The sequence below is a fragment of the Hypanus sabinus genome, chromosome 2 (genome assembly GCF_030144855.1).
Source record: "Hypanus sabinus isolate sHypSab1 chromosome 2, sHypSab1.hap1, whole genome shotgun sequence".
In the NCBI taxonomy this organism is placed as follows: Eukaryota; Metazoa; Chordata; class Chondrichthyes; order Myliobatiformes; family Dasyatidae; genus Hypanus; species Hypanus sabinus.
This window is the reverse complement of record NC_082707.1, coordinates 120,912,346-120,921,309: the sequence shown is the minus strand read 5'-3', so window position 1 is coordinate 120,921,309 and position 8,964 is coordinate 120,912,346. Positions and strand designations below refer to the sequence as shown.

The 8,964-nt window shown below is 41.4% G+C and overlaps 1 protein-coding gene across 3 annotated transcripts in view; it reads left to right on the top strand.

The window, feature by feature from the left end:
* The first annotated feature begins 400 nt into the window (after positions 1-400).
* The window catches only part of bahd1 (bromo adjacent homology domain containing 1), a 71,967-nt gene continuing 63,403 nt past the window's right edge, over positions 401-8,964 (top strand). The window contains exons 1-2 of one of the 3 annotated variants that reach the window (XM_059953672.1): positions 401-557; positions 669-910. The gene's annotated coding sequence lies outside the window, so the exon portion shown is untranslated. The other 2 variants (XM_059953690.1, XM_059953680.1) reach the window with 2 other exon arrangements.

Here is an 8,964-nt window from a genome sequence, read left to right as displayed (position 1 = left end):
ATTCAGGGTCAACTGGAAGGGGTTTAGCCCCTGTGACGGGAGTATGTTCATGGGATGCCGCGGTGTACCCATTCACTCCAGGGGTTCGGTACGTCAAACCAGTTCAGCTTGCATTACCGGACCACGTTTCCAGCCAGCGTGTTTTGTTTATTTGGGGGGGGGGGGGTAATAAGGGCCAAACCGTCATGTGCCACTTTTATCATGGTGATATCACGTACAAGTGACCTGATTATGCGAGGTGCGTCCCAAAGTGCCAAAACATGCGAAAGCCCCGTCTTGGCTTTTGTTACGTTTCTGCCCACTCTTCTGCTTACGTTTGCAGACGTTAACGTGAACAAATGTTTGCCCCGCGCAGCAAACAATGCACACTGGATAAAACAGGTGGAGACTGGTTCGCGCATTCACTGCATGTTCGGGTGGAAAGAGGGACAATCCGCTTTTTGGCCGTCTCCGGCAGTGGCGCAGTACTGCAAACAAACAGGCGAAGGGGTTGGGATGACTCGTCTAGCAGTTGAATGAAAGTGATGCTCTGTAAACAATCGCAAAGACCCTTCTAGGTAGAAGACTCTATTTTTTATTGTGAAGTAACGCTGTGCGTTTCCGGAGCCTTCCTATTTCTAACATCACTTTGATTTTACTTTTGTTTTCATTTTATTTTTAATCTCTAGGTCCTTGGCCGTTCCGATAAGGGACGTGTGGACGTGTGCGTGATTTGCAGAATGTTGCATTCCAGTTCGCGGCGGAGTCACGTTCCCGGAAGCGGAGCATGACATGTTTTTTTCGTCGATTGCCATTAAACTCCTCCAGCATCTGGAGTTAACGTCGTTGAAGGGGCGGGAGAGAAAGAATGCTCTCAAAATTGAACTGCGTAGTGCGCCGCGTCTCAGTTGTTTGTAAACTTCGATTCAAGGTATAGTTTCCAATCAAAGTGATCTATTTTCAGCTGATATCACCCATCCTCTTTCTGGAAGGGCAAAATGCGAAAGAAGTTAAAAGTCTAATCGGCCTGTCTTAATTCGATTGCTATACTCTCTTAAGTGGGAAGCTAATATTTATAAATGTTATCCGTGAACGATCGTTCCTCCCTAACTAACCAAAGAGGAAAGACCTGCCGTCTTCAATTCCTTTGGAAACAGATTGAGTATGTTGAAAGCCGATTCTTGAATATGATCGATCATTGCAATTGGGAAGCGATCCGACCGATATAGTGTATGCTGTCGGAGCTTACATTCATTCCAGGAAGAAGGGTAAGCTTTTAACTGGGGGCGGGGGTGGGACGAAGGTTAGCTGTCTTTGCAGACCTTGGCCGAATCCCCCACGCATTCATCGTGGGGTGCACTTTTCTGCGCACACCCCGTCCTCTCCCGAGTGTCTCCGCCTCCTTCATTATTTATCCATTACCGCGGACCATATGGCAACCGTTACTTTTACTTTTGTTATGCAAATTTAATTTTTCTTTTGCGCACGTAATATTACCCACCAAAAAAAAACAACATGGCGCAGGGGAAGCCGGAGCTAGGCTGAAAAGTTGCTGCCTATATTTTTTTCTGGGGGAGGGGGGAAGAAATAAAACGAGCATGCACACATAACACGGCGCTGGTTGGTGCGCGAGAAGCCCAGGTAAGTGTCAGGCTGTCAGTCACCGACTTGTCCGGGGATCTGGGCTCGGCGCGCGGTGCGCGGCGCGGACCGGACCTGCGAGGCTCGCGCTGCTACCATTACATGCACTGGCCTTAAAAAAAACACTTTTAAGTAGGTACCATATCCGCCACTCAGCGCGGGTGCAATGCAAGGAGGGGAGTTAACCTCACCTACAAAGTTCCCGGTTATTTTAAAGGCGAGAAAGGCAATTTTTAAGGGGGGGGGGAATGGGTGATGGAGAGTGATTGACGGGCCGCGGCAGTTGGCTCCAGGCTCAGGCCGGCTGGGTATCCCGGGAGCCCCGTGTTTACCTCAGGAGCGGCGGCCGCCACCGCAGTTGCCTTCGCAGGCCGGGAGGCGGACGCCTGCGGCTGGAGGCCGGCCCGCCGTCCGCTGTAGGAGTCCCAGCCCGGCACCGGAGGCCGGGGCTGCGGAAGGACAGCGAGACCGTTCCCTCTCACCCGCGGTGGCCGTGACCCCCGCCATCTTCTGAAACCCGGGGTAGAAGGAAGTGATAGGCTGAGGAGGGAAGGGAGATGAGGTAAAATAGTGGGGAGAAAACTCGGTGGAATGGAGATGAGACAATGAGCGATAGTTGGGACTGAGAGGCAGAAGGGGATATTGAAAAATCCAGAGAGAAATTAGGGAAGTGGCGCTCAGAAGGCAGGGAGGAGAGGATGTGAATTGGGAAGGAGTTATAGAAATAAATAAGACAATAATGAAGGGGAAGTGTTCGAAAGGTTGTATTGACTTTAAAGAAGTAGGAGAAGGATGAGGTGGAATTGCAGGTTACCAAAAAGAAATAGATGGGTAGCATAGTGAAGAAAACAAAAAAATTCATGAGCAACTTGAGGGAATTTCTGGAGAAAAGAGGGTATGAGTGCATGAGAGAGTGAGGGAAAGAAGGCATCCAGTACAATGGAGATTGTACTCAATACATTATAGAGCAGAGAAAACCAAAGTGCTCTAAAGGGATTGAAAAGGAAGAAGGGAATATGAGTAAAAAGGTGAGGGCGAATTGAGGGGAGAATATGTTGAATATGACAGAACAGGGGTGGAATACTATTGGAGAAAGGGGGAAGTGAATAAAGGAGAAGTGGAATTTGAAAATCAAGAGGTGATGAGAGGATGGAGTAAAGGAGAGGGTTAAGAGAAGAAAAATGAGTGATTTGGAGGTTGAAGGAAGAAAGTTGAAACCAAAGAGAAAGGGCAAGAGATTAAATGCTTGGAGCTAGTAAATGTAGGAGAGCTACAGTCAGGAAGATGGAATGAGAAGTGGAGTAGAGTAAGCTGGGAGAGATGATACAAAGTGTAAAGGGATTGGGGAATTAAAAAAATAGCAATAGGCTCAGAATAATTCAAAAATATCTGGAATACAAAAGGTACCAATTGGGGGAAGAAGTCCAATCTAGCCTAATTCTATTGTAATTGCCCAATATGTCACAACTCCTCAATTGCACATCCAAGTACTTTTTAAATAAAGGTAGAGAGGTTTTTGCCATCTCCTTTGTATGCAGTAGGTCCCAGACTCTTAACTGCTCTCTGGGTGGAGATTTACAAAAATCCTCTGTTTAAGCCACTTATAACTTTATATGCCTTATTGAAGTGTTCACTAAATTTCCACTTTTCTAAAGAGAACAATTATGGTTTATCCAATCTGTCCTTGTAGCTACCATTGTTGAGTCTTAGCAATCTCTTTGAACATTTTCCAGCACAATTACACCTTCCTTGTAATGAGATGAACTCTTTGCAGTGCTTGCTGTAACCTAATAATTCTAGAAACATAGAAAACCACACAATACAGGCCCTTCAGCCCAGAATGCAGTGCCAAACATGTACTTACTTTAGAAATTACCTAGGGTTACCCATAGCCCTCTACTTTTCTAAGCTCCAGGTGCCTATCCAAGTGTCTCTTAAAAGACCCTATTGTATCCGTTTCCAACCACTGTGACCAGCAGCCCATTCAACACACTCACCACTCTCTGCATATATAAAATAACTTACATCTGACATCTCTTCTGCACTGACTTCTAAGCACCTTAAAACAGTTCTCTCATGTTAGCCATTTCAGCCCTGGGGGAAAAAGCCTCTGACTATCCACATGATCAATGCCTCTCGTCATCTTCTACACCTCTATCAGGTCACCTCTCATCCTATGTCACTCCAAGGAATAAAGGCCTTGGTTCACTCAACCTATTCTCATAAGGCATGCTCACCAATCCAGGCAACATCCTTGTAAATCTCCTCTGCACCTTTTCTATAGTTTACACATCCTTCTTGTAGTGAGGTGACCAGAACTGAGCTCAGCACTCCCAAGTGGGGTCTGACCAGGGTCCTATATGATTTTAGTCTTCTGGTCAGCTAATAAAACCTCCTTCTTGACTTGTCTAACTTCCTTTAATGTGTTATACACTCAACCTGGTATCCAACCATTTATTGAATGCTTTGCCTTCCTTCTGTGGATTAAATTCTATTTTCCATCTTTCTGCCAACTGACCAAATCACCTTTATCTTTCATATTCACTGTCAGACACAACAGCTTTCTAGTATGTGGGCTTTACTGGCAGAGAGCAGTTTTGCATGTTTGCTTCCAAACAGATTTGCTGGACCATTTCTATGGGTCTGGAGTTGCACAGAAGCAATATAAAAATGGTTGACTGATTTCAGTTTATTAACTAAATCCACAGCTTCTGGAATGTGATTTGCAGTCTGGTCTGTGGATCGATAGACCACCCTCCGCCCCCCCCCCCCCCCCCGCCCCCGCCCTGGCAACTTAATCACTGCCGCCACCATACTTGTTCGAATCTACTGGAGTGGAATTGAAAGGGGAAAGGGAAATATAAGATCTAGTGAGATGGAAGGTAGATGAAGAAATGGAGTGGGCAGAAATAAACCAATTTGGGACTAGGGTTGCAGAAAAGGGAAAATGAAAGGAGCTAAGATGTGTGTGAGCCATTGATGGGAAGATGATCATTTGACTGTTTATTTAGTCAAAGACTTAAGTTGTAAATTTCCTTTTTTAATCCTCTAAATCTGTAAAGTTGCTTCAACGTGGATTATATGGAGCGGTACGGTAAATTGAGGGAGGGGTATTTAGTTCTAGGAGAGGATATTATGGTGGTAAAGAGGAAGGTTCCATGATGACAGGAATATAAGGGACAAAAATAATGTTGAAAAGACCTGGAGTATACAAGTATTTACTTGACCTAATTTGATGAAGCTGCAAGATTGTTGGGTGGAAATCAGAAGGGGATCGGGGATTGGAGAAGAGCATTTTTCTTTCTCCCATGTTTCTTGTAATTGGAAGCAAAGAAAGTTAATAGTATCTGAGGTGCTGAAACCAGGTCTAGCAGTGGCAAATCAAAGTGATAGCCTAATGCATATATTTACTGTTGCGATTATTGGCTTTGAGAAGATAGGCAATAGACTCTGTCACTTGATGTGGGTGGGAACATTAAAAAAGCAAGATGGGGTTGTTAGAGCCATGCTATAACTAAAAGATTTAAATGAGGAGTATGTTTATGCAAATTAAACTATTATGCATGTTTTGAGTGATTTTTAAGCTTGAAGCAGTGCGGAGGGTGAATTTTAAATACATTTGGAGAGGGAGCAACTTCTTCAGAGTTTAAAAAAATTAGTCGTGTGTAGAAGAGTGACTATCTAGTAAACAGGATTTGAATGGAATTTGTGGGTGTTTTAACAATCTGGCAATGTTGTAAATTTAAAAGGGACAGATATTTTTGAAGCCCAGAATATTGAAGGTAATGTTATGGAAGACCAGCAGCCGGGGAATTCAGCAGAACAATATAGGAAACCTGAGGATAGCAGAGAAATTAAAGTAGTGATGGAGAGGCACAAAAGTGGAAAGTGTACCATTTTGTTTTGCAGGCCTACTTTGCCATTCATTTGTGCATTGAAACTTCCTTCTATTTATTTGTTTTGGTTTTGCAAACCTTACTACGCATAGTTAGGGAAAAAAATCTACAATTTCCGTTCTGAAAATTCCATTTAATGTGAGTTAGTGGAGTGCAGGGTGAAAGACATCTTCTGGAATTGAGGGGGAAATATGAGTGAAGGAATGGTGTTCACTGCGAACTGTGAAGGCTTTTTAAAAAGTGAGCGTATTTCCTGTATTATAGAACAGGTGTAGGCGAGTAACAGGGAGGACTTCAGTAAAAATGATAGCTGAGAATGTTTAAAGCAGGAGGAATAATGACTATATGTGATAGTTTAAAATGCATTCAAGGTGCCCCAAGGGTTTGAAAGGAGAAACATATTCAATGGAGTTCCATAGTGGAATGCAATGGACTTCAATTTAAAATTATTTTAAATTTATCAGAATGTTTAGGGTGAGGAAGAAGGAAGATGTGCCTTTCTGTAAAAGGGTGGCAGAATCCAATTTGTAGCGTAGCAGTTAGAGTATCACCAGTGACCTGGATTCAATTTGCATACGTTATCTGTAAAGAGTTTGTATGTTCTTCCCGTAACCATGTGAGTTTCCAAAGATGTACGGGTTAGTAGGTTAATTGGTCACACAGGTGTAATTGAGAGGCATTGGTTTGTTGAACCAGAAGGATCCATTACTATGCTGTATCTCTAAGTAGTATCATGTAAACTGTCCACTGCTTTTTAATCATTTGCTCAGCTGGACATTGTGTGAAAGTAGCTCCAGTTTGAGCTGAAATTGTATAATGAACAAGTCAGTTTTAACATAACAGGAAGCTGAGAATTTGTTTTTTCTAGAAGTGGTGTTAACCTGTTCTCTACTTCCATACTTGCTGCTAGAAATCCTGAGATTAAACCACTTTGTGTGTATTTGGTGGCCTGGGACTGACTTTTCAAATCTCAGGTAATTAACATGAATGGAATCATGAATAAGGGCAGTGATTTAACCAGCATCTTTTAGAAAAGTGTGGGATCTGTAGCCTGAATCAGAAGAGAGCTGCTGCAGGATGTTTAATTTGCTTGAAGTGGTTTCTTATTCGGTACCAATGACAGGCTGACATTTTGAAGTAGTAGTAGTCTGGTGTACTGTGTGTTGGGGAAGATGATGTGATTCTGAGTTGGTTTCAGTGAGATCCTAATGTTAAAATGCTTTCCAAAAAAATGGGGTAAGCACTTTAATGCTCAGTGATGTGCAGCTCATCTAATATTTTAACTCTCCCATAATCAAAGCAATAAGGTTCATAGTTCACAAGATTTTAGGGTTGTGTGTATTGTGTAATCACTTGTGAATTACACTTTGTGAATTCTGTAAGATCATCCTTTTAATGTTTTTTCTTGCCTTAGATGCATGACCCATCACTTCAAGTATTGATCCATCTTTGGGGGTTTTTACTACTTTAATTTCATGTTGTCATCCTAGTGATAAAGAATGTTACAGTCTGATTCGATCTTTCCTCGGAAGAGTGGGCCCAGAGTTGTGATCAATTACAAAAAAAACTATATACAGTAATAAACCTTCAAAAGATCTGAATTGTTGACTGTTTTTCTTCCCTCAGATGCAGCCTGTCATGCTAAGTACTTCTAGCATTTTCTGTCTTGTTTCGATTTACCGCATCTGCAATTTTTATTTACACTTTTAATTCACATTTAGGTGATCAGGATTGCCAAATAACTAGCAGATTATTGGAGGTTTACTATAATTGACCTTGTTCCTAAGCCTGTAGCACATCAGGCCAATTGTGAGGCTTCACATATCTCAGCTTCCTCTTAACGCATACTGGATGAGAATGAAAACTAAAAGAAGATTGTAGACCATCTATAAATGTTCCACTGCACTTCCCTTGTGTAATCTGTGACAATTTGTAAACTTTATTGATCAGGACAAGACATTAATTGTGAGTGTTAAAGGTCAGTAATCAAGATAATATCAGTTGAAATTTTGGAAGTTGATAAGGGAGAATAAATTTGAAATGGACTGCTGCCACTTTATTTAGCATTGTAGGAGATTAGAATTAAGCACTGATTTCAGTTTAACTTGAATATTTGGCAGTAGATATTTTTACTGTGCACCTGTGAGGATTGCAGTGAGTGCCATGTTGCTGTTTGCTCCAAGTTTGCTGGATTTCCAGAACCATTGTCAGGCATTGTATTTGTTTGCATTTTACCCTTGTGTAGAATCTGCAGGATGTTTGTAGAATAGACAAAATGAATAATTTCCCCCAAGTGTAAAGCATATCCTGAAGCCTGTATAATCAGTTATAATCAATTAAAATCATTTGCAAAAGATACTGAAATCAAAATGTCCCTACAACAACTTCAACATGATTGCCTAGGGGCAAATGCTTAATGTTGTCTATCAGTCTGTTCTGTAATACTTGGTGCTATTTTACAATGAATAAATGTTTTTACATGCTACTGCTACAGAACAAAATAGAGATGATTAAAAGGAGACATTAGTTTTGAAGATGTCATCCACGTGCTGATGATGTGACCAACTTAATCATGGAATTCATTAGAAATTATGATGTGCTTGTTGAAAAATCAGTGGAAGGTACAACAAATAACAATCTGTTCCATTAGTGTGTGGAAGTTACAACCTAGAATCAGACCAGTTTTGTTGTCATCCTCTGGGACAATGTTTCTAATTGCACATCCCCTTTCTTCTTTTGTCCAATTACCTCCATTTCTGTTGGTCACATATAAATTATAAATACCAGTTTCATTTCAACTTTGATCACTTAATTCTGTTTTGTGTGAAGCCACAAAATTTCATGGTTAAACAAATGTGTTTCTCTTGCGATGAAACGAGAAAATTTTAAGAACTGAAATGTTTGTTTTTGTAGTGGGAAATAGAGGATATCTGAAAATACCATGCATCTGTGGAAAAAAGTAATGAAGGTTTGTGCTAAAAATTAAGATACAAAAGGTCTTCTGTTACTCCAATGTTTTTTGTTTGGAAATTGGGCTATCCAAATGAACAACTAAACTACTGTAGTTCAGGTGTCCATAAGAATGAGACTTGCTGTAGTGAGTAATAGGTCCTGATAAAGCATTTCTCCTTCAGCAAGATCACCGAAAGTAGACTAATGGCTCTTTCACTTGTTTTGTGCTATGCTGTCCTGCTCACATAATAATGGATGTTCTTGGAACATAATCAATGGGATGTTTTGTGTTTTTGGAATATCCTGAGGATGTGATTAGGGGTTTGCAAATGTAAGTTTAATTTTATGGCCCAACATGTTCTTTGCACCTTTTCTGATACAAAGTGAGTAAGATGAGGCAGGTTTCAGGTTTTGTCATTCAGCCAATTTCTGCTACCCTGTTGCTAAAATTTATTTTGACCCACCATCATAGAGATGCCAGAAGAACAAAATCAGT